We start from the raw sequence: 26,709 nt of genomic DNA, 5'->3' as shown, positions 1-26,709 counted from the left end.
TGACCCCCCCCCCATCGTCACACGGCGTCACAAAAAGTCAGACCCCCCCCGAAAAAAAATTAAACAAGCTTCAAATCGCTTTAAACTATTGTCATTGTAGTGCATATTTAATGTGGCGCTGCACTCTGATGTTGTAGGAGAAAACATTTATTACAAAGTATATTTAATTAAGTAGAACGTGTTGTCTATATTTATTTAATGTTGCTCATTTTGATGTGACGTCACATTTCTCACCCCCCCGCCCTCGTCACACATCGTCACAAATATCTGACACCCCCCCCCCCCCAGGTGCGTGACGTCATTTATGGACGGCCCCTAACCCCATCCCGTCGCGAGAACGGTGAACGCACCTCACGTGAGCTGGCAACAAACTCCCCCCCCTCCCCATCAACAATCCCCCCTCCAATTAGCGCTCATTAATGCTGCCAATCACGGCCAATTCATCATCTCTGCGTGACGCTCCTCCCCATGTCTGGCCATCTGCTCCCGCAGGGTAGCACCGGGTGGGCCCGGAGCCACCCGGCGGTTCGTTCTTGCGCGCAGCGTTCTGGCCATCGCGGCAGAACCGCTCCACGCCCGGCACACCACATCCAGGATGCACACACCTCTCGGCGCCGTATGGCCCCTGGGCTACTGAATCGTCAGGCGGCACCAGCCGCGGTCGACCCGGCGACCCAGGCGTGCGAGAGCGAACGACGCCTTTGGGCTGCTCGTTGTCTGGTGGGTGGGCGGGCAGGTCAGGCCGTGAAAGGCGAGTTTCACTTTTGTTGGCAGCCGCACGAGGATATTCCCGAGGGATTCGCGATCATTTTCCGAGCGGTTTAATTTTAGGGGGCGCTTATCGCCGTCCTCGGTGAGCGGTTGGAGGGTTCCCCGCGAGCCCTCCCCGCCCTCCGCGCGGCGCTCACAGTCGCTCTCCCAAATAAACGACGCGAGGCATCTGGCAGCTGTCGCCTCCTCGTACACAAAGGCAAAGGTTCACCCCCCCCCCACCGTGTAGCCTCAACAGGCTGTTGGGGCAAGTGCTGCTGGCGAGGGCTTATGAAGGCTGGCACGGCACACGAGGGCGTGGGTGGCCAACACCACGCCCGACCGCCTTTGTCCCCCCCCCCCCCCCCCCGTGGCGATGTTTACGCACCGCAGCAGGTACTCGTTTGAGGCTGAGTCGACCTAGGGGAGGCCCGGGACCGGTTCAAATAATCGTCACCGGTGTTGGCCGTGAGCGGGAGTCGAACCCGGGTGGCCGGGTTTATAGCGCAGCGCGCTAACGGCTACACCACCGCTCCCCACGCACACACACAAACACACGGTATACTATATATATAACATGCGCGTACAAAGAGCCCCCGTGTCGCCTCGTACAGGCTGTTGGAGCAGGTGCTGTTCGCGAGTACAGTACTTATGAAGGCTGCCACAGCACACGAGGGGTTGGTGGCCAACAGCAAGCCCGACCGCCTTTGTCTCCCCAGTGCTGATGCTTACACACCACGCCAGGTACTTATTTACGGCTCAGCCAACCTAGGCGAGGCCCAGGGCTAGTTGAAATATTTTGCCACTCTTGTTGGCCGTGAGCAGGAATTGAACTTGGGTCTTCGGCTTGGTTGTGTAGTGCGCGAACCACGACGTTACCGCTCTCCACCGATAAACAAGAGCCGCCATTCGCCACTAAGTGACGGTGACGTCCCACGGCGAATGTGCCAGGCCGGGTGCACATTGAGGCCACGTGACGTGTCTGGCTGACAGGAGGAGGTCTCGGGACAGACCCAGCAGATGCAATGGGTTGACTGACTGAGATGACCGGCAGATGCACCAGCTGTACCCCCTACTGTGCCAACTTGCTGCACTTTATCCGCCAGGCGCTCCGTTCGTTGTTGTGAGCGTCGCTCCTCTGCCCTCAGTTGTTGCTGGAGGGTGACTGCCTCTAACTGCCCATTAGCGTCCTTCACGAGCCTCCTCCACAGAGGCCGATCTTGACACCGCTGGTACCAGTCATCGGCAAGTCCACTCAGCTCCACATCCTCACGTACCGCATCAGTCCATCTATTCTCCAGCCCATATCATGCCCGTTTAGTCCTCTCTTTGCGGCAAACAGAAGCTGCTTGGGGATGCGGTGGCTGGGCATGCGGGCAACATGACCCAGCCAACGCAGCCTTGCCTACCAGAGGCGTTCACTGATGGAAATGTGTCCAGATCTTAAAATGATTTGTGAGCTCCTCACACAATCCAGCCTGGTTGAACCCAGGAAGGATCGTAGCCAGGCCAGCCTGAATGTTTCCAACCAGCGCAGATGTTTCACCAGAGGGGCCCACGTTTCACAAGCATAGAGAAGGGAGGTCATGACTTTGGCCGAGAAGACCCGAAGCTTCGTGTTGAGCGACAGACCAGGTAGCTTGTGGTTGTTGTTTGACTTGCATCCCACTGGGATTTTTGCACACAGCGTTGGTGTACGGTTTTTTTTCTGCAATATTTTGCTGTCTTTTCTTGGATTTTCTGTTTGCACTTAGTCACATATTCACTTTAAGATGTTTTTTGTTCATGTTTTTGTTTTTTGTTTGTTGCGGTTGCACCCGATTCAAGAGCCGAATGGCTCACAGGGCTATACCTAATAAATGAACTTGAACTTGAAACTTCCACCGCAGCATGACGCAGTCCATGAAAACATCATGCCGCTCGACTGATTCGGAGTGAGACCTCTGCTGTCACAAGTGAGTGCGCGCGGTGTAGGGCTTCATTTCTGGCCACCTGGAAGTGGGAACGTGACCATTGGGGCCCACAGCCAGCGAAAGAGGCATGCTGGGAGTCGCGTGCCGGGTTTCTGAGATACTTCCGGGGTCACAGACCCAAGTGACACGAATCCCCGGTAGGGCTTGGAAAACACACCACGTACAAATGGCACGTGCACACACACACAAATCAAAGACAAAGATTCCCCCATATAGCCTTAAACAGGACTGTAGGGGCAAACGCTGTTAGAGAGCACCTATGAAGGCTGGCACGGCACACGAAGGGGTGGGTGGCTAATATCACGCCCGGCCGCTTTTGTCTCCCCAGTGGCTATATTTATATATCGCACCAGGTACTAATTTGAGGCTGAGTCGACCTAGGGGGAGGCCAAAGACCGGTTCAGATAATCGTCACGGGTCTTCGTGTTCATAGCGCAGCGCGCTGACCGCTACACTACCGCTCCCCACACTTACATCACACACACGTGCTTTGTCTACACAGCTTATAGCAAACACAGCGCTGCAATAGACATAGGCGCAAAGTAACACAGCAACAACAACAGCTGCCATTCCCCATTATATGATGGTGGCATCACCCAAGCGCTTGTAAAAACTATGAACTATTTTTTATTTTAACAGGTTAGGCCCACTGAGCTATGTAGCTCTTTTTCAGAAGCAACATGGCCACAAATGATAGCTCAACGAAGTGGCTTATCACGTGGAAATATACAGCATCCAAATACTCTCAACGCGTGATGTTGATTCTAAATGTGGAGGGAAAAACCGGAGGACCCGGAGAAAAATCCACGCGGCCACGGGAAGAGAGAGAGACACGCAAACTCCAAATATACAGCAGGCGTCAAGAGAATCAGGATCAAACCCACGACCTCATGTAAACCAGGCGAGGTATTTAACACCTCGCCACCATGGCGCTTGTGCCAGGCTAGGTACACTTTGAGACCACATAGAGTATCGAAGGCTCCTTCAGGTGGCCTCACACACACACACGCTTAGTAATGTACAACAACAACAATCGCCATTCTCCACTAAGTGGCGGTGACGTCACCACGACGCTTGTGCCAGGCCAAGTGCACCTTGAGGCCACGTGAAGTGTCGAACGCCCGCTGGCAGGAGGTCACAGGGCAGACCCAGCAGGTGCCACGGGTCGACTGACCGAGATGACCGAGATGACTGGCTGATGCACCACCTGTGCCCCCTACTGTACCAACTTGCTGTGCTTTAGCCACCCGGCGCTTGTGGGGGTGGAGTGTCCGATGGTACAAAATACCCTGGCAGGTGGTTAGTTTTGGAGGGGCTGATAGTAAGGCCCCACCTCTTAGTGGCAAGCTCCAGGTTCAGCAGCAGCGCCTTCAACTCCTCATTTGAGTGAGCAGCGATTACCAGATCATCGGCATGCTTGAGCAATAGCGAGCCATGCCTTGACAGCACCTGGGCATAGATCAACCTCCCATTGTATCTGTACCAGATGGAAATTCCTCCGGTACAGCTATTGGACGCTTCACGAACTACGTGGTCGAAATATATGTTGAATAATGTGGGAGCCAGAGGACATCCCTGTCGCACGACCACCACTCCTCGCCTCTGGTTGATGGGAAGGCGAGCCCAGAGTAGCCTGGGGCTTACAGCTTCCCACACCTCGCCACCACGCTCCCACGCCCCCTTCATTATTTTGTTCAGAAGAAGAGCCATTCCCTGTTGTTTGGCAGTCTCCTGCCCCGAGAAGAGGACTGTCCACCCCTCATGATGGCAGGAGCCAGAGCCGATCCACCAGACCTCCTGAATACCACAGAGATCCAGGCGGTCCCGGTCCAACTCCCGACAAAGGAGTGGCAACCTCTCCTCTGCAGTGAGCGTTCGAACATTCCACGTGGCCACACGTAGTGGTTTTTTGTTGTTTCTGGAGGAGCCCCGAGGGTAAGGATTCAGTCTCCTGGCTCTGCCAAATGGGATTTGGCCAGGAGACATCATAGACGCCTGTCACCCCGGGGCCTCCGGCACAAGCTTATTAATTACATTTTTTCAGTCGTGGTTTACTGGTAATTAATTGAAAGTGGAGGGATTACCAGCCCCTCGCACCCGTCCAGAGCCCCCATTGGGCCACTGTGGTGGTTACAAACGCCATGAGTGGAAAGGCCAATTTAAATTGGCCCTCCCCCCACGGCACTGCCCACCACGGCGTTGCCGTCCGGCACCACGAGGAGGTAGGGAATTGTTTTTGCACACACACACACACGCATTCACACGCACACACAAACAGATATGCGCACGCACGCGCGCACACGAAACCCGACTAAAGTTTGAAAGTTTCTGTGCTGTTCGCACCCAGACGTGGATCAATTTGTTTAAACAAAATCCTTACAACAATTACGTGGCAGACAAAAGCAGCGATTGCTATTTAGGTCTAAATTACTCCTTCTGATGAGATGGGTTAACGGCACCCTTCATTTCCAGGCGAAGAGCCAGACAACTCCACGGAGCAGCATCCTCCCCATTGCCAGGCGATCCTGGCATTAACTCCTCGCAGCGGAGTTGCCACGGTGACTCCCCATTGTCTCTACATGGAGACACAAAGCTCAAAGACAGAGATCCACCGTATAGGCTGAACAGACCGTTGGGGCAAGTGCTGTTAGCGAGCACCTATGAAGGCCGGCACGGCACACGAGGGGGTGGGAGGCCAACACCTCTCCCCAGTGGCGATGTTTACACACCGCACAAGGTACTCATTTTGAGAGCTGAGTTGACCTAGGGGAGGCCCCAGGACCGGTTCAGATAATCTTCACTTGTGTTGGCCGTGAGCGGCAATTGAACTTGGGTCGCCAGGTTCGTAGTGCAGCGGACGAACCGCTGCACTATCGCTCTACACTACATGGAGATACACACACACACAACAGTGTATATTCTAAAAAAACTCAACACAATCGTCACCAACACTGCCTTAAAAGTATATGACAGGTGACGTTTCGGGCAATGGCCCTTCACAGCACATAAGTGATGCTTATTCTTCACAGCACATAAGTGAAGCTAAACTATGCTTGTTGATGCGCTATAAAAAAAGGGCCACTGCCCGAAACGTCGCCTATTACATACTTCTGCTTTCATGGCCACACACACGCACCCACGGCGTTATGTATATTCGGGTCGCGTGCCGAAAATATTTCGAAAATGACGCAACCTCTACCGTCACGTAATGACGGGGCCACGCTCAATCCACTGCCGCACGAAGGCCTCTCCAAGCCACCGTCATCCCTCCCGCGGTGCAACGCCCCGCCGGGCGTCTGCCTGTGAGGCAGAGGTCGCAACCGGGTACCCGATGCCCGTACTCTACCCGATACCCGGCTACCCGTATCTGGCCGGGTACGGGTACGGGTACCCGTTTGCGACCCCGGTGCGGCCGCGTACGGCTACGGGTAAGGAATCAAAACCCGTTTGCGACCTCTGCCGTGAGGCGACCTCAATGCTGGATCCCCGCGGTGGATGTCCTCACGGTCAGTCGGCTTCCACATCGGTGTTATTAGTCTCGTCCACCGAGGGCCAGCATCCCCCGTACAGGCCCAAGTCCACGCCTATTGCTCTCAATGGTCAACGTGCGTACGTCCTGGGTATCCGTGAGCTCTCCTCTCTTCTGTCTCCCCAGTGGGATCCCACGTGCGCACCTCGCAACTCATCAGCTGCTCGTATGCAACCACCCACGTGCCACTTTTGAAACCTGTGCGAAAGGAAGCATTTTCGAAAATGTGTTTATCATCATCATCAGATCCCCTGGTGTAAAGTGCAGCCTCCAACTTGTATTATCCATCCTGTGTCTCTCTGTTTTGTATGTTATTATGTAAATATGTATGTATGTGCGTTTAACTTATTTTGTACCGTACGTAGCCAACCGTGCTAATTGGAGGTGCCGGGGAAGGACTAAAACGAAACACAAAAGCAGTGTTTTTCTATTAAGAAGGCCCATTGCCCGAACGCTAGCTTGCATTTGTTCTACATCACGCCAGCGTTCTTGATGTATGTGTTGAGTTTTCTCTCTCAACCGGAGAAAACTTTCACGATTTTAGGATTTGGCTGCGACATCCAAAGACACAACGGTCGGTGATGACTTGACCTGACGAATTGGGGTCACGGGGGTCGTTAATGTTCACTTAACAGCAGATGGCGTGCTGCGGCAATGACAGCAGCATCGCAAGGCATCTGTGGAAGTCACTCACGACACACGCACACACGCACATACACACACACGCACATACACACACATACACACACACATACACACGCACACACATACACGCACACACACACACGCACACACGCACACACACACACATACACACACACTCACGCACACACATACACACGCACGCACACACACACATACACGCAAACACATACACACGCACACACATACACGCACACACACGCATACAAAGAGCCACCGTGTGTAGCCTTCACAGCAGTGGCGGCTCGTCAATAGAGGGCGCAGGGGCGCCGCCCCCATCAATATTCCAGAAATATACATATACAAAATTTATATAAAAATACATAAATAAAATCTTTTTTTCATACGATGTGCCGGCTGGTAGTAAGAAAAGCATCAGCATTTAATAAAAACTGGCTTTAATCGGTCAACTATTTTCTATGTTTTTCAATGTGTTTTATGCGGGGCGCCGGACAAATGGATGTCTATGTGAGACTTTACATTTTCGGACAGCATGTGACCTGAAGCTGGTCTCTAATTGGTTTCTTAAAGATTCTCCTCGGGGCGCAAGTCGTTGCGTCCCTGGCCAATCAGAATTGGATACATGTTATTTTATCCAATCTGATTGGTTCTCGTCACCTGTCATTCAAATTTACGCTGTAGGCCACTACTGCGAGTGCGAAGGCGACACCACTTTGACACTTGCTAGGCTGATCAAATTTTTTGTGTAAACAATGGCAGCAGTTCATCCAAATTCTGTAATTTATTTACAAAAAAACCCTTTCACAAGGCTTTCGCTGGAAGAAATAAAAAAGATAAAGGATCTCGGACCGGACCAACCCGATTTACAAATCCAGCAGCAGGCCAGTGACAGAGGACGAAGCTACACACGAAGCTTCACCCGCGCTTGTTATGAGAAACGGAGGTGGCTGGCTGGATGTGATGTTAGCAATTCTCTTTTTTGTTTTCCCTGTCTTTTATTTCAAAGTGTCGGCACTGAAGTTTTGTGGACAACGACGGGGGTAAGAGACCTCAAACATCTCTCTGACAAATGCAAACGTCATGAAAGTAGCCGCAGCCATATTGATAATTGCATGAAACTAACGTTTTTATGTTCAAGTAGGAAACATGCTTTTTGGTACTTTGGTCTGAAATGTATATAAAAGAGAAACATTTATGTTCAAGTAGGAAACATGCTTTTTGGTACTTTGGTCTGAAATGTATATAAAAGAGAAACATTTATGTTCAAGTAGGAAACATGCTTTTTGGTACTTCTTTTGGTCTGAAATGTAAATAAAGATTATCAAAATTTATATTCAAGTAGTCAAAATGGCTTTTGGTACTGCTTTATATTTATTTGCCCCCCTCAATAAAATTTAAAAAATGCGCCCCCCCAAAAATAAATATCACCAGCCGCCACTGCTTCACAGACTGTTGGGGGCGTTTGCGAGCACCTAGGAAGGACGGCACGGTGTGGTCAAAACCATGCCTGGCCGCCTTTGTCTCTCCCGTACTGATGTTTACACCGTGCAACAGTTGTGTATTGAAGGCTGAGTCGACCCAGGGGAAGGCCAGCACCGCTTCGTATCACTCACAACAAATGTTTAGTCGTAGCCAGAAATCTAGCCGGGTTTGTAACGCAAAGGCACGGACCGTCACGTGACGCACTCGCGCACACACTCTGGCATCTGGATCTAAAGAGGGGCATCACAAAATCAGAAAAACACGAGATGGACGGAGCGAGCGAGCGAGCAAAGGACGGGCAGCAGGTAGGGCGCAGGCGGGCGGGCGGGCGGGCGGGGAACGCTCCGCAGAGATGAAGAGATGGTAATCGAACCCCCCTAAAGTGATTTGTCTATGAATGCGTCTGCGTTGCGCCTCCCGATGTCTCGAGCGAGCCCGCATTTAATCCGCGGGCCACTACCACGAATTGAATTCGAGTCGTTTCATAACGGGGGCCACGCAGAGCAGGGTGCGAGGTTGCTCCTCTCCCAAAACCCCAAAAGCCTCGAATGGACGGTGGCTGGGACCTGGCACCACTTGGCTCCTCCTGAAAACACGAGCCGACGCTCGTGTCGCGAGGCCGGTACTTCGGTCGTGGGACACGTGGGGCCAGGACGGCTCGCGGTGGGCAAAACCCTTGGCCGTACCAACGTCACCGCGCTCTTCAACGTACAAGTTACTCAAGCAGGAGGAACCTTCAGAAGCCAGAGGTCTTTTATTTAACCCCCTCTCCCACCCCCCAAGAGCAGTCCTTCATTTAAAACAAAACTAATCGAGGCTCGTGAAAAGTCGCCTCTTTTGCTCGGGTGACCTGGGGCTGCTACATCGACTCCATCACCAGAGGCGTCATCCCAGCCGGGTGCATCAGAGTCGGCGACACGGAAGATATTTGCGCGGCCGACCCACCGCACCCACCGTGGCCACGCTCGCGATGGCTCTGGCTACGAGTCGCACGGCTTGCTGCGGTCTGCGCTAGCGACCTGTGAGATGCCAGTACGAGATGAACCCCACTTGGTCGGGTCACGTGACGGCCATGTTTGCACTGTGTGCAGGGACGTAATTCTAGATTTGAAGCTTTCGTGACTGCAAGGATTCATATTCTTGGGTTTTTTCGGTAAAGTCACGTAGGTAAAATTTTTTATTTTTTACCTACGTGACTTTACCGAAAAAACCTAAGAATAGGGACGTAATTTTTTTGCTCGATATTTTCGAAGGTCGCTCGCTGGTGGAGTTGAGTCGGTGGCAGGTGAGACGAGTGGCCGTGGCCAGAGCGAGAGTCACGTAGGGTTGTGGTGTGTGCCGGGTTCGCCTACTCTGACAGAAGCCAAGCTCAGGACGCAGCGTGACCTGAGCTATTTGTTTTTTTTTAAAGGTCAATCAGTCGAGATTTTAACCGAACGCTGGCAACCAAAGGTTAGAATCTCGCCGCACAGCGTTCACTCCTCACGCTCGCAGAGAGCAGCCACGCGGGTGAGGAGTCGGCACCAAATCCCCCCCCCCCACCACCACCACCCCCTGCAAGATCTGCAGTCCTTTATATATGAAGGCATTAACAGCCAATTCATGAGCGTTTACTAGTGGGAGGATAGCGGAGTACCTGAAGAAACCCCATGCGTGCGAGTGAGGGAGCAACACCCTATCCCACATTTTGCCGTGCCGCTTTCTCCCGGCGAGTCGGGACACGGCTCCTTCTCGAGAGGGCAGGGGAGGTTTGACCGCATCGGTGCGGCGGTCCGCCAACCCTCGCCGCTGCCTCCACAGCGCCGGATCGCCGGCTGCGTCGCGAAGTCGTACGAGCGCCGTTCAAAGTCGATAGCAGCGAACCCCCCCCCCCCCCTCCCGCGCAGAATTCCCTTCATAAGCAGCATCAGCAGCAGCAGCAGCGCGGTTATTTATACCAAAGAGCGAACGCGAGCGTTGCAACAGCTGTTAAATCGTGAACTTTCACCTCCCACTGACCCCCCTCGCCCCCGCCGCCCCTTCCCTAATCACGCAGTCCCCCCTCTCGCCTCGCACTTGACTCCTCTCGGCTCCCAGTGGAGTGAGCTCCACGCCGCCCTCTCCACATTCCTCACGGGCTCGCAGGCGGTCACGGGCACCCCCCCCCCCCTGCTCCCAACCCCTGCTCCCACCCCCCCCAACCCCACGTGCAAGTCTCAGGTGTGGCCTTTAGCCAGCGGCGCAAATTCCATGGATCTATGGCAGGACCTCGCCTGTGCTTGACGTGGCCACGACTGTGGCGGTGGTGACTTTAGTGATGCTGATGATCGACGGAGATTATGGTGACAACGGCAGTAGATAATCATGATGATGGTAGCAACAAGATATGATGAACAACCTCTTGACAATGATGCTGTATGTTGAACTTCTTTCACATCGTACATAGCCAACCGTGCTAATTGGAGGTGCCGGGGAAGGACAATAAACTAAACACAAAAAGCAGTGACGAAGAAATTAGCTTTCAACTTAGATGATTTAAAAGTGCGTAGCTCCAGTGGCTTCCTAATATCGGAAGGAAGAGTGCGTTTCAGACGGCCGCAGAAACGCATCTGAACGCGCGCGATGCGGTGACCGCCTTTGGTTGACGGTTCGCCGAAAGCTGCTGCGAGGATGAGCGGAGTTCGCGTGATGATGGTTTGTGCTCCTTGACGACATCAGCAAGGTATCGTGGTTCATTTGTGGCGAGCACTTTGTGTGCGTAACGAGCGCGACCTCACGATGTATTCGTTTGGTAACCGGAAACCAATGCAACTCGGCGAGCACTGGACGGACAGGGTCGATCAAGACATCGGCGCTAATCGCGTTGATTGATATTGATGATGATGATGATGGCGGCGGCGGCGATGGTGTTAATGACGGGGACACGGTGACAGACGCACAAAGAGTGATCCGAACAAAGCGAGAGAAACAGAGAGAATTCTAGATTTGAAGCTTTCGTGACTGCAAGGATTCATAGTTTTTTCGGTAAAGTCACGTGACTTGTATTTAAGAACTTGCATCTTGGAATCCCTGCCTCACTTGATACAGCAAATCTGGCTGTGACGGTCCCACCTGATGACGGAGACTTGTGTTGCCTCCGAAATGTCATGATTTTTTATTATTATTTTATTTTTGTAAATTTTTATTTCATTTTTTACCTTCGTGACTTTACCGAAAAAACCAAGAGTATAAACAGAGAGAACTTGGGGGGAGTCGTTTGAAGGCGAGTGGGGCCCGTGAGTGTGCACGTGGGCACGGCGAGGGTTATACCACTGGACACCTCAAGTCCACTCCATTGTTCCGAGCAGCAGCAGCAGCGAGGCACACAATGAAAACACGTGACCAGGTTGCAACAGAACATCGATTTAAAAAAAAAATCTAAATCCGTGATCGATTGTCCATGGCTAATCATTGGCCCACCGCCATCCCGACTCGCTCCACTTGTCCTCACGAAGTCGCGGTGAACACAATGAGATTTCTTGAACAAAGAGAGAGAGAGAGGGGGAAGGCGTGGAGGGGTGGAGGGGGCGAGGGTCAAACTCCATCCTTGACCCCCGCCCGACACGACCTCCGGCAGCAAGCGGCTGCCACAACAATGGGACGCACGGAAATCCGCGGAAGACCCCGGACGATGCCGTCGCACGCAAGGTTCATGCGCGCGCGAGGGTCGGCAACTGCGAGCGACTCCTTAAAGGCATCCGTGGGTGTGGGTTGAAATATCTGGACGTCCCAAACGTGATCAATTCACTGCTCGGACGTGCGTGGCGATGTGTAATCGTTTTACCTTTCCCAACTCCTCATGAGGCAACGCCAATGATGATGCTGCCCTGATGATAAAGTCATGATGATGATGACGACGACGATGGTGGTGATAACAGGCGATGACTATGCTGCTGTTGATGATGATGATGATGAATTGCTGCCACTGTCGTAAATAACGCTGCTATTGTTATTCCTGCTACTCCCGATGACGATAAAAACGCCACCGCCACCATTGCTGCTGCTGCTGCCACTGCTGATACTGTTGCTACTGCTTGATGACGACACCTGCGAACCTTCAAACCCAGCCACGTGACAACCGAATGAGAGTCCACAGAGCCGTCTCCCCTGCAGGGATGGAGAACGAAAGGTCATCACGATCCGTGCTACTGCCGCCGCGACCAGGTGACCTCTGCTCAGGCAGCCTTGCTGCCGGGTCCACACGCCGCTGATGGGATTTGCTGGCATCACAAGAACACGGCGTCCTGCGCTGTACGCACGTCGACAGCAGGACACCCCATGCCCCTAACTCCACCGAGGCACAAAGCTCCATCCCCTGTAGGCCCCTGTACCAGAGGTCGCAACCGGGTACCCGATACCCGTACCCTACCCGATACCCGGCTACCCGTACCCGGCCAGGTTACGGGTACCCGTTTGCGACCCTAGTGCGGCCGGGTACGGGTAGGCCGTGAGTCACTTTTAAATCATCTAGGTTGTAAGCTAATTTCTTTGTCACTGCTTTTGGTGTTTCGTTTATTGTCCTTCCCCCGCACCTCCAATTAGCGCGGTTGGCTAGGTACGGCGTGAAAGAATTTCAACATACAGCATCATTGTCAAGAGGTTGCTCATCATCTCTTGTTGCTACCATCATCATGTACTCCCGTCAGCATCTGTACTCGGGAAGGAGCACGTCAGAGCTTGTGTTTTGTTTTGCACGTTCACCATAAGGTTGTACTGTGCGTGGTTAAGGGGCCGTCCATAAATGACGTCACGCGATTTTGGACGATTTTTGACCCCCCCCCCTGACGTCACACGGCGTCACAAAAAGTCAGACCCCCCCCTCAAATATGACGTCACAAAGCTCTGCCCCCCTCCCCCCCCAAAAAATATCTCCATTTTGAAAATAAAAGATGCTTCAAATCGCTTTAAACTGTTGTCATTGTAGTGCGTGTTTAATGTGCCGCTGCACTCTGATGTTGTAGGAGAAAACGTTTATTAAAAGTCTATTAATTAAGTAGAACGTGTTGTCTATATTTATTTAAAGTTGCGCATTTTGACGTGACGTCACATTTCTCAACCCACCCCCCCATCGTCACACATCGTCACACAAATATCCGACCCCCCCCCGCCCCCTAGGTGCGTGACGTCATTTATGGACGACCCCTAATGCAGACAGGAATTCCTTGAATAAGGATTCTGCACGGTGTTTTAACATCTTGACACCGGTTTGATTGGCAGCAAGTGTAAAAGCTATTGTTATAGTTTAATATGATGACAAGAAAGGTCCCATCACATAGTTGCCCAAAGTCGCTCATGCCGGGGAAGACAACATGTGTTGCCACGTGCGTCAAGTTTTCATCGTACAATAAACAAAACATTAATCCCAAATTAAATACGCACACTGGGCACTCAGAAATGTGTCATTTAAATCTGCACACACGCGGACCACGGCACAAAACTGTGCACCCTGCGTGTCGCCCTCCCCCCCTCGAGTCGCCCCCCCCCCCCACTACGTCGCCCCCCCCCCCCCCGAGTCGTCGCCCCCCCCCCGCGTCTCCCCACCCCCCTCTGCGCCCCCCCCCACCCGCATCGTCAACGGCCACAGCTACCGGCACCTCCGATTAGCGAGGTTGGCTACTGACGGTGCGAAAGAAGTTCAACACACACACAAACACAGACACACACACACAAACACACACAGAGACACACACACACAGACACACACACACAGAGACACACAGACACACACAGAGACACACAGACACACAGACACACACAGACACACACACAAACACACACAGACACACACAGACACACACACACAGACACACACACAGAGACACACACAGACACACACACAGACACACAAACACACACAGAGACACACACACACAGACACACACAGACACACACAGAGACACACACAGACACACACACACACAAACACACACAGAGACACACACACATACACACACACAGACACACACACACAGAGACACACACAGACATACACACAGACACACACACACAGACACACACAGACACACAGACACACACAAGCACACACAGACACACACACACAGACACACACACACAAACACACACACAGAAACACACACACAGACACACAGACACACAAACACACAGACACACACACAGACACACAAACAGACACAAACACACACAGACACATTCCTTGCACCAAGACCCGTGCCAACCGCGCCAGGCCCCAGGAGGGGACGAGGAGGAGGGGGGGGCACATTGCCCCCCCCCCTACCCCCAGCAGCTCTTCTGTTGTGTTGGTTGTGGGCATTCAGAGCATCTCCCTCGGGCGAAGTGGAATGAGAGAATGTGTGCGTGTCACTGCCGCTTGGTGGTACATCTCATACAATGCCGGCGGTTGTTGTTGTGTCTGCGTGAGTTGTATGGAACTATGCAAGTGTATCTGTGTGTGTGCGCTCGCTAACAGCACTTGCCCTCGACAGTCTGTTAAGGCTATACGGGGGAGCTTTGTCTTTGCTGGGGCGTGTGCGCGGGGAGCGGTGGTGTAAGTGGTTAGCGCTACGCTGCGCTACGAACACGGCTCACCCGAGTTCGATTCCCGGTGACGATTATATGATTCGGTCCTGGGCCTCCCCTAGGTAGACTCAGTCTCAAATGAGTACCCGGTGCGATGTGTAAACATCGCCACTGGGGAGACAAAGGCGGTCGGGCGTGGTGCTGGCCACCCACCCCCTCGTGTGCCGTGCCGGCCTTCATAGGGGCTCGCTAACAGCACTTGCCCCAACAGTCTGTTTAGGCTACACGGGGGATCTTTGGCTGTGTGTGTTGGGGAGCGGTAGTGTAGTGGTTATCACACTGCGCTATGAACCCGGCGACCTGGGTTTGAGTCCTAGCCAAGGTAAACATCCGTGGCGAGTGATTTATGAACTTGTTCTGGGCCTCCTCTGGGTCAACTCAGTCTTAGAAGCTGAGTAACAACATCACACGAACCTTGACTTAAAACTTTCGCGACTGCAGGAATTCATATTCTATGGTTCTTTCGGTAAAGTCACGTTGATAAAAAAAAATTAAGTCAATAAAAAATCATCACGACCGATTGTGGTTGCGATCGAAACGTCGTGATATTTTTTATTGACTTTATTTTTATTATTTTATTATCGTCATCACGACCGATTGTGTTTGCGATCGAAACGTCGTGATATTTGATTTTTTTTAATTCACATTATTTGTATTATATTTTTTCTATCTACGTGACTTTACCGAAAGAAGCACAGCATATCACACGAAACGTCTCTCTATAAACCTCCATGGGGGATGTCTGTGTAAAGGAATGCCAATGTACACGCGCGTGTATATTTAGCGCGCGCAGAGTGCCTGCGGTGCTATCCGAGCACAGACATCGCTCCCAAGCCTCACTGTCACTGCCCACACATGGCCTCCTCGGTATCGGCACTAAACAATTACATCTACATCGCTGCCTTTAGTCAAAAAGGCGCTCGCTGTAGAATAGCAACGGCATGTTTCAAGTTCAAGTTCATTTATTAGGTAAAGCCCTGTGAGCCGTTCGGCTCTTGAATCGGGTGTCTACATTTCCACACGATAAGCCCACTTCGTTGAGCTATCATTTGTGATAGCCAAGTCGCTCCTGAAAAATTAGAGCTACATAGCTCAGTGGGCCTTAACTATTAAAAACAATCTTTTTAAAGAGTTTATAATGAGGGCTTCTAAAACCCTGCGAGGAAAGGCTCCCTCTAGTTGTGAGCTCGAGGCAAAGGGGGCGATGCACGGGACCGGTGACTGCTCACTGTGGTTCGGTAAACGAGCCACTCTGTCTCCCGAGCGCGATTCAGATGTTTTACTTGAATAATCATAACCACCTCTATTTTATAAAGCGCCTTTGACATTGAAGTACATTCAGAAATACTGTGTAGGTAAAATCTAAGCGAAATAAAAAGCTGATAAAAATATCAATGACTACTCTCCAAATTCCAATAAGATGAAGAACTATGATTGAATTTATTTCATTTTCTACCTACGCGACTTTACCGAAACAACCAGCGAGTATGGAATCCTACAGTCACGAAAACTTCAAATCTATATATGATTAAAAAAAGCGAATCATAATGATTGCAGAGTAATCCAATTAGACAACATGATTTTTTTTTCAAAATCTCAAGTTCCAGGGAAAGCTTGCCAGTACAAACGGGCGACTTCTAAGACGTTGTTTAAAAAAAGAAAGCGACACAAACTCGAAATCCCAAATGGACCGAGTAAGGAGATTCCACAGTCGCGGAGTCTGGCTGCAGGAGGCACCGCGTCTCCCTTAGAACAACATCACGGTCCGGTCTGCTCGCCAAGTTTAAACGGACAACTACGGGACGTTTGTATCAACAACAACAAAAAACCCCAACATTTAATAAGTAATAACCCTCTTAACCCCTGAAAGCCCTAAACTCCTCACCTTCTAATTCCCGAAACCCCCTAAACCCCTAACCCGATAAATCCTTAACCCTCTAAACCCACAATAAAGGTTTTTTTGTTGGAGTGAGATGAAAGGGGAGAGGCAGGAGAGTGCGTGGAGGGGAGTAGAGTGAGATGAGAGGGGAGAGGTAGGAGAGGGCGTGGAGGGGAGTAGAGTGAGATGAGAGGGGATAGGTAAGAGTGTGTGGAGTCAATTGAGATGAGAGAGGAGAGGTAGGGGAGTTCGTGGAGGGGAGTAGAGTGAGATGAGAGAGGAGAGGCAGGAGAGTGCGTGGAGGGGAGTAGAATGAGATGACAGGGGAGAGGTAGGCAGGGATGAGACAAAGACGGCCGGGCGTGGTGCTGTCCACCCACCCGCTCGTGTGCCGTGTTGGCCTTCATTAGATGCTCGCGAACAGCACTGACCCCAGCAGCGTGTTAAAGGCTAGACGGGGGATCTTTGGCTTTGTGTGCGTCGTCGTGTTCTCACGCCCGCGTGATTTGTGCGCACACTGTGCACCGGTCCGAGCGCGCTGGGACAAAACACGCTGCCGCGACTGCGTTGAGTCACACTGCGCCTGCGACGAATACCAAATGTGAGCAACGCACACGGAGTGAGCGAGCGAGTGAGCGAGCGCCACTCGAGTTCACGCGGAGCGAGCGAGCGAGGTGGACTTGTACGCATTGCACGCCCGCCAGAGTTGGGTGCCGGCGTGGGGAAGCCCTCATCCAGCAGTGGATCGACAATGTGCCATGCCAAAGACGACGACGACGATGATGATGATGATGGTGGAGGGGCCATGCATTTATCCAGCGGTGGATAAACAACAGCTGACTGCCATTTGACAGACGATGGGATGGGATGGTGATGACGGCAATGGAGATGCCTTCATATGGATAGATGGACAGACGCATCCAGAAACCTCCCAACGGGGAAGGAGTGCGCGCGGGAGGGGGGGGCAGAACCGAGCTACAAGCACGAGGATCATGAATCGACGATGGCGCGAGAGGACTTTCTTCCAGCAGCGAATATATGCAACGGATGGTGAATATGATGATGTGGAGGGAGAGACCCTCACGGTTAGACAGACAAAGCGTGATGATGATGATGATGGCCCGGAGATGCTTTAAACGATAACAATGGAAGGTCTCCGTCCAACGGTTTGAAGTTTATTGTATTTAGCCAGGTGAGAACTCAAGAGGCCTGAATAACCTCAAGTGCGAGAGTGACCTAGGCCATCGGTCAGCCAGCAGAAGGCGATTATCGCATGGCATGATCCCAATTGAGTAAATGGCAGGTGTGGTTATTTTCTAATAGGCAAAATGCGGACCCTGACACACCGACACGCGATGGCCTACTGTTGCGAACGACGCCACGGGGTCTTTAACGTCCTACCGTGAAGCAGACGGAACGTGGTATACGCCGCGGTTATTCCACCCGCAGTATTGATCGGAGCGAACGCTGAATTCGAACCGTGAACCTCTGCAACGAGCAGCAAACTCGCTACCGCTGGGCCACGTCACCGCCGCCGTAGGCAAGGACTCGTGGCGACGATGATGATGATGATGCCAAGGTATGCAGCTGGAGAAATGATGAGAGCATAGAGATGTGTGGGGATTAATCCACCGACGCCTATAAACCATTATTAATTTCACCAGGTAAGGCCCACTGCACTGCGTAGCTCATTTACAGAAGCGACCTGGCCACAAATGATAGCTCAACGAAAGTGGCTTATCACGTGGAAATCCGTGATGTTGATTCTAAATGTGGAGGGAAAACCCGGAGGACCTGGAAAAAAAATTACACGCGATCACGGCGAGGGAGACATGCAGACTCCAAATACACAGCAGCAGGCATCCGGGTCGGGATCAAACCCACGATATCCTGCATACCAGGCGAGGTAGTTAACATCTCCCAGCCACCGAGATGATGATGAGAGAGAGAGACACGCAAACTCCAAATACACAGCAGGCATCCGGGTCGCGATCGAACTCACGACATCCTGCATACCAGGCGAGGTAGTTAACATCTCCTAGCCACTGTGATGATGAAGAGAGAGGGAGACACGCAAACTCCAAATACACAGCAGGCATCCGGGTCGGGATTGAACCCACGACATCCTGCATACCAGGTGAGGTAGTTAACATCTCACCATCGCAGCACCTGCACAACCTACGAATGCTACACAGCTTTGTCGAGGACAGAGCCAGGTAAAAAAAATGAAAATCTCACGGAAGGGGGCCAGCGACGGGCAACGGGTGTGCCGCGTTTAGCACGAGGTGCCTGGCACAAGGGCCGTGGGACAGAGGTCGCAAACGGGTTTTGATTCCTTACCCGTACCCGGCCGCACCAGGGTCGCAAACGGGTACCCGTACCCATACCCGGCTGTACCCGTACCCTACCCGTACCCGGCCGGGTACGGGTAGGGTACGGGTATCGGGTACCTGTTGCGACCTCTGGGATGAAGCCATGTTGCAGGTGCGGGTGGGTTGATTCTAGGAACTTGAATTGGGAGAAGAGACATGACGTTGGGAAATGAGTGACAAACGGTTACTCACCAGTGACTCACGGTCTACCCGTACCCGTACCCGGCCGCACCAGGGTCGCAAACGGCTACCCGTACCCGTACCCGGCTGGGTACGGGTAGCCGGGTATCGGGTAGGATACGGGTATCGGGTACCCGGTTGCGACCTCTGCCGTGGGGGCACACCGCGGAGTGACCGGGCAGCGTGCGGTGCCCCAACATTCGATCATTTATCCGCGTCCCCTCCACGCGGCTTAGAGGATTAAAGTCGCTCATCGCTGGGTCACAAGGCAGCCCCAGCTCACGACCCGCCCTCGCATCCATCCCCGATCAGTGGCTTCGGTTCGTACCGAATATATATTCTGGGTTTCTGATGTGACTGGAGCAGGTGGGCACGTAGTCACAGCTGCGGCGAGAGGCATCCTGAATGCGGTGTTCTGGATGTGGAAATATTTTCCGGGTCGCGGGCACAGGCAGGTCCATCTTACTATGCGGCGTCGGTCTCCTTTGGGCAAGACTGGCGACAGAATGGGAGCCGAAGGAGAGAAGCCCATACACAGGAGGACAACCAGAGTGGAGATGGAGGGAAGGGACCAGTGGCACGTGCACGAGATAGATTGGCAGCAGCACTGGACCGTGACGGATGCCGTGGGTGTGGGGAGGGATTCATTGTGATTTACTGGGAAACCAAATGGTCGCTTCCAGGCTGATGCTGCGTTCACCTTTGTGCCACACAGGTAGAGTCTAGCCAAAGAAGGTGGGGGGGAAGGGCGGGTAGAGGGGCTTTGGCTTACTGGAGTTGAGACGTGATAATATTAATTGGCGCTTTGATTTGAGGAGGCATTTAAGTGCCCTATAAATGCAAATCCCTGAATCTTGAAAGAAAAAACAAATGACGAGAAAGGATGTGACCCCGAAAAAAATATCTGGAAGCGAGAGAACAACTCCCATTAGAGGGAGAGGCAGCGACCCGGGGGGGCTGGCGCTCACCGGGGGGGGGAGTGGGTTAGTGAACGCTGCTGCTGCTGCTGCTGCAGCTGCGTTTGCAGGGATTGTCAGAGTTTCCATTGCGCCGACGGCGGGGCATTGTCGCGACGGTTCAAACAACGCCGACTGCTCCTCCTGGTCATAGTACTCCTGCTCCCCACCATGCTTCTACTCCTCCTCCTCCTGCTCCGTTGAGGGCGCGCGAGGAGGAGGTGCGGGAGATCGAGCAGAGAGAGAGAGATGGCGGAGCGAGTCGCCCGGCCTACGAAGGGGGGAGCGCGTGCAGCCACGCTCACCTATCCACTGCTGGATGAGGGCCTCCCCCACTCTGTGCAGGAAGTGAGGGTGATTTGACTGTGCTTCTCCACGATGGTCAGTGCGGGTTGGTGAAGGTGGGGGGCAAGGGGGGGGGGGGTAGAAAATGTTTTGTTTTACACAGGTAGCGTCGTTCGTGCAAACTGTCCTGGACGAACGAGCAATGAGGAGCCGGCGGCGCTACCACCAATCGCCCACGCTCTGCGATCCTCAACATATGAAGATGTTTTCAGCCAATTAATGAGTCTTAATACATGATGTTTGCTGCTCTGCCCTCTACTTTCCCACGACACCTGTTCGATACGTGGTGGTCTCACCCATCCGAGATCTATTAAGGCTCAGCCTTGCTCGGCCTCTGAGGTGTGATGGGATCAGGCAACATTCCAGATGATTCGAACAGGTCACACCACAGGGCTTAGCTCAATCTGGGTCCGTCCGTGTCAGCAACCCAGAAGATATTTTACAGTGAAGCTCTTACTTTGGCTGTGGCTCCAGCAGTCGCATGCCACCTAGGCGGGTCGGCGAAGAGACCAGGGGACATATTCGGTCGTAAATGAAGCCCTGGGTAGCACTGCGTCCAGGTTTAAAGAGTGGCAGGGGACCGATTCACGTATGTTCTAAATAGCTGCAACGATTCAAAATAAAAAAACCCGGGTCACTCTTGCAGATGAGACTGTCCTTATCACTTGAATGAGTTCCGGTTAAATAACTATAAGCTTAAACTAAATAAACTTAAACAAAACAATGTTTATTTTTATTTTACCAGGCAAGGTCCACTGAGCTATGTAGCTCTTTTTCAGAAGCAATCTGGCCAACAAATGATAGCTCAACAAAGTGGCTTATCACGTGGAAATGTACAGCAGCGAAATGCGAAAGAAATTCAACATGCGTAATACTCTAAACGCATGTTTCTAAATGTGGAGGCAAAAACCAGAGAAAAAGCCACATGACCACAGGGAGAGAGACTTGCAGACTCCAAATATACAGCAGGCGTCAAGGTCGTGATCGAACTCACGACCTCCCGTATACCAGGCGAGGTAGTTAACATCTCCGAGGCGTGGAGTTCACCCATTTACGGTTCAAGTTGATTTGTGTAACCGGCTGAGAGACTTCAAGAGCTAGATTCCCATTGGCGACGGTGATCCCTGCGGTCACCAATAGGATAAAAGCACAAACAAATAACGTACAGCGATGAGGCGAACAAAAATCACAGAGAAAACAACGGCGTTACAGAACAATTAGAAAACGTCGCACTAACCCACCGCCCTCTGCAGGCCGATCAGATCAGCGTCCTTCATCGCAAGGCCCGCGGGCCACTGGCAGCCCCTGGTGGCTTTTAGTGCGGCCCCTGACGTGCGGCCCCCGACAACACACAACACGTGAACACCACACACCCATCATCATCATCACCGTGCTGCTGTCAAACCCAACAATGGTCTCAAACGTGTGGCGGCCCTCACCACTGATGATGTCGTATCGGCGAAAGTCCCCCCCCCCCCCACGAAAATTCGTAAAGAACACTGAATTAGAGGTAACGAGTGAGTAATTCTAGATTTGAAGCTTGATACAGTAAATTTAGCTGTGACGGTCCCACCTGATGACGGAGACTTGTGTTGCCTCCGAAACGTCGTGATTTATTATTATTTTTCTATTATTTTTTTATTTTTTTACCTACGTGACTTTACGAAAAAAACATAAGAGTATGTAACGAGTGAGGCTACGCCGGGTGGGATGGCGTCTGCGAGACGATGGCTACACGCGGTGTTGATGGTGCAATGCTGGGTCGACACGGACCCTCACAAGGTCACAAAGGTCAGCTGTCTGCATGCAGAGCTGCAGTCGTGCAGGGCTGAGTGAGCCTGGACATCTTGACATGAAAGCCACCACTGCCAAGCAAGTTCCAGCTTCTCACTTGGTCTCTATGCGAGTCTCCTCTGGATTTCCCCTCCACATGTAGAATCACCGTGCGAGTATTTGCCTCCAATACATCTCCACGTGATAAGCCAATTCGTTTGAGCTGTTATTTCCGGCCAGATTGCTTCTGAAAAATAACCTTACCTGGTAAAATTTTAAAAAGAGTAAAAACATTGTCCCTAGGTTCCTTTGTGCCTCTATATAACTCTGTGCGAGTCTTTGAAAATCTGTGGGAATCCACGTGCCCCTTGTGAGTCCACAGGTTTATTTGTGCCACTGGGGGTGTTAATTGATCAATTTGTTTATAGAAAGAAAAGCAACTCTCCTACGACGCCCGCAGCGACTAAAGGTGCGACAACGCACGCAAACATCGAAACAAGGAAGGGGAAAAAAAAATAGATTCACGGATCTAACGGCGATGGAGGGGCGACTAATCACAGGAGCAGTCAGGAACTCCATGCACGTGTCGCCGGGGAAATTATACTCCATCACTGGTGCCAGGTGCGAGCGCGCGGCTTGACCGATGGATGAACTCGTCTGAACATCTGAGCATCCCGCACCTCCGGTTAGCACGGTTGGCTATGTACGATGCAAAGGAAGTTCAACATACAGACAGACATCCATCTCGTCGCGGACACGGCGAATTCTACGCAAGCTGGCGGCGATTATTCCACCAGCGTGAGAAAACAAAGACAAAGATCCCCCGTACAGCCTGAACAGACTAAAGGGGTAAGTGCTGTTAGCGAGCACCTATGAAGGCTGGCACAGTACACGAGGGGGTTGGTGGCCAAAACCACGCCCGGCCGCCTTTGCCTCACCAGTGGCGATGTTTACACACAGCACCGGTTATTCATTTGAGGCTGAATCGACCTAGGGGAGACCCAGGACCAGTTCAGATAATCGTCACTTGTGTTGGCCGTGAGTGGGAATCGAACCCAGTTCGCCAGGATCGTAGCGCCGCACACGACCGCTCCTCATTCACTACACAAAGACAAATATCCCCCGTATAGCCTTACCATATTGTGAGGGCAAGTGCTCCCGCTTTACAAGGCAAGACACACCGTGACATACACACATACACGCTTATATGTGTATGTGTGTATAGGTGCTAGCTAACGGCACTTGCCCAACAGGATGTTAATGCTATAAGGGGGATCTTTGTCTTTGTATACACGACTCACGGGCAAATGTTGAAACAGACACAATTAAGCTGTATAAATACACACACGCATGTAAACACACATTGATACAAGCATGCACAATTAAGCACACAAACACACACGTACTAAAACACACAGACAAACGTGCAAATGTTTACACACAGATTGGCACTTGTAATAGAAAAACATACCAACACACGCGCGCATGCAAAACATAAAACAAACGCATTAACAGGTAGCAACCACGCAAAAATACACAAACTGGTTGTCAAAAACACATGCACACACACACACACGCGCTAAAGACAGAGCCACATGTCAACACAAACATCCCCCCCGTATCGCCTCTGAAGAGGGCAAGCGCCCTCTTAGCGAGCACCTATTAAGGCCAGCACGACCCACAATGCCCCCCGCACACGGAATCTAGGCCACACACTGGGCCTGCTGTGAGGCCGTCGTGCCAAGCGGCCTTCTTTGCGTTTGCCGCGAGTGCCGCTTGACGCAAGTTCCACACGTGGCCACCACGAGGGCGTCTGCTGGCCACCAACGCCTCCTCACCTCGCTCACCACCACCCCCCCCCCCCCCCGTATCATTGCCCTGACTAAAACCACATTTTTATTTTACCAGGTAATGCTCACTGAGCTGTATCGCTATTTTTTCAGAAGCGACCATCACAAATGGTAGCTCAACGATCATCATCATCAACACGTGGAAATTGATAGCAGTATCCAAATCTTATAAACGCGTGACGCTGATTTTAAATGTGGAGGACGAAAACCCGAAGGACCAGAGAGAGAGAGAGACACGCAAACTCCAAAAATACAGCAGGCGTCAGGGTTGAGATCGAACCCACGACCTCCGAGGGAGTTCACATCTCTTAGCCACCATGGTGGCACTGCACACTCCTGGTGGCCAAACTCCAGGTGTGGGTCACCCAGCCACACCTGGCGGCCCCATCCCACCAACGTATCCTCACCGCTCACCAAAACTATTCCCTCCCAAAACCTTCCACAACCGAGCCTCCTTGCCCTCTGACCCCCACGTCCCCTCCACTCCACTCCCCCCCACCCACCCCCGCACCACAACACCACTCATCATGGAATTTTGAGATGAAGTCACCCAACAGAGCTCGCACGTGGTGAGCTGTCGCCACGCATCCAATATACCCCCAGCCGGGCCTGCCACCCGCACAGGCGCGCTGCTGCTGCTGCTTCGTGTCCTGTTTGTCGGCTCTGCGTGCAGCGCCACGAGGCGGCCGAGTGCCAAGCGTTGCTTCGTCGCAATGTCACCCAAAAGGAGCTTCGTGGAATCTCAAAATAACTCTTTGTCTGGGGCGGGTGGATGGGGGAGAGGGAACAGCCACCATTGTTTCGTAAAATTACAGTTGCTGAGCGCAGCCTCAACTCCCCTTCACATGGCCCCAAAAACACGCGAAGCGGCCAGCAACGAACGGCACCATTTATAAAGCGTTGACTGCGTTTCTTGGATTGGGAAACGTTCGACAAAGCTGGGTAAATTAGGCGAGCGGATGGTGGGGGGGGCTTGGACTTGACGCGAGAGGGAGCGGCAGAGTGCTGGGAGGCGACAACGAGATGGAGGGGGAGAGAGAGGAGAGAGAGCGCGCAAAGCTCCGTACAGCTGGGTTCAAAAGTCCATTCATTGCTGTACCGCCATAGCTTGCTTGGCCATCAGCTCTCGCGTCTTGCACGGGCGTTGCACGAGGGCGCACTCTGCGTCGATATTCAAACGCGCGCAATCATCATCGCCAGTAGAGGGTGGCGGAGAAAATAAAAAGAACACGGTTGTACTGTACTCTGCTCCAACGTCTATGTCCCCCCTACCGTCACCACTGCACGTGCCGCTAGAAGACGGCCAAAATCATCCCCACGACCCACAAGGTGTAGGCAGCAGGGCCTTCATCCAGCCAGGAGATTTACAAAAGGGGCCATCGTACAATCGTTGGACATTCTAAATCCACTGCTGGATGGAAGACTCGTCAATCCCCCACCAAGTCACCAGTGCAGCTTCGCAATGCCACCCTCCGCAGTGACTCGAGCAACAGCGCGGGAGTGAATGCTTCCCATCACCACCGCGCATCAACACGGCCTATTACTTACTGCAGAGATGAACATCACGGCCCCCCCAAACCCCCCTCCACTTCGCCACTCTCGATCAGCCCAACCCACGCCCATCACCAGCAAAGACGAAGATCCCCCGTATAGCCTGCACTGACTGTAGGGGCAAGTGCTGTTAGCGAGCACCTACGAAGGCCGGCACGGCAACACGAGGGGGTGGGTGGCCAGCACCACGCCCGGCTGCCTTTGTCTCCCCAGTGGCGATGCTTTTACACACCGCACCAGGAACTCATTTGAGGCTGAGTCGACTTAGGGGATGCCCAGCACCGGTTCAGATAATCTCCACTCGTATTGTGCCGTGAGCGGGAATCGAACTCGGTGTCGCCGGGTCCGTAACGCAGCGCGCTAACCGCGACACCGCGCCTCCCCATCACCACCATCACCATCGGCAAGCAGCATGCAGCAATCCATCCCTCGAGGAGGCGTCCCTCCTCACACGAGTGTCGCTCCCCACAAGAGCGCCCTTTTCGCTCTCCACCATCGCCCATCGATAGTCACTCTCCCTCCCCCGCCTCCATCTCCCGCACCCGCGCCCACCCCACCGTGGCAAAATTCCATCCCGCTGAGCTCAGGGATCTTGGAGCACGTGGTCTGGAGCAGTAACACAAAACACACGCGGGGCTGGCACCCCACGCAAGACGCGCAGAAGAACAAAGACGAAAGCTCCCCAGCCCCCCACCCCCCCCCCCCGTATGGTATAAACAGACTGTTGGGGCAAGTGCTGTTAGCGGGGCACCCGATGAAGGGGTAACGCAGAACACGAGGTGGTGGCGGGGGGGAGTGTGTGTGTCGACTAGCAACCACGCCCGGCCGCC

The 26,709-nt window shown here is 52.7% G+C and overlaps 1 protein-coding gene across 4 annotated transcripts in view; it reads right to left on the bottom strand.

Moving 5' to 3' along the window:
• Positions 1-26,709, bottom strand: part of LOC133345256 (disco-interacting protein 2 homolog C-like) — a 151,101-nt gene that overhangs the window by 90,595 nt on the left and 33,797 nt on the right. The window lies entirely within an intron of this gene.

This window comes from Lethenteron reissneri, chromosome 21 (assembly GCF_015708825.2).
Source record: "Lethenteron reissneri isolate LAM-NWPU_2019-01 chromosome 21, ASM1570882v1, whole genome shotgun sequence".
In the NCBI taxonomy this organism is placed as follows: Eukaryota; Metazoa; Chordata; class Hyperoartia; order Petromyzontiformes; family Petromyzontidae; genus Lethenteron; species Lethenteron reissneri.
This window is presented reverse-complemented; position numbering and strand designations above follow the sequence as displayed.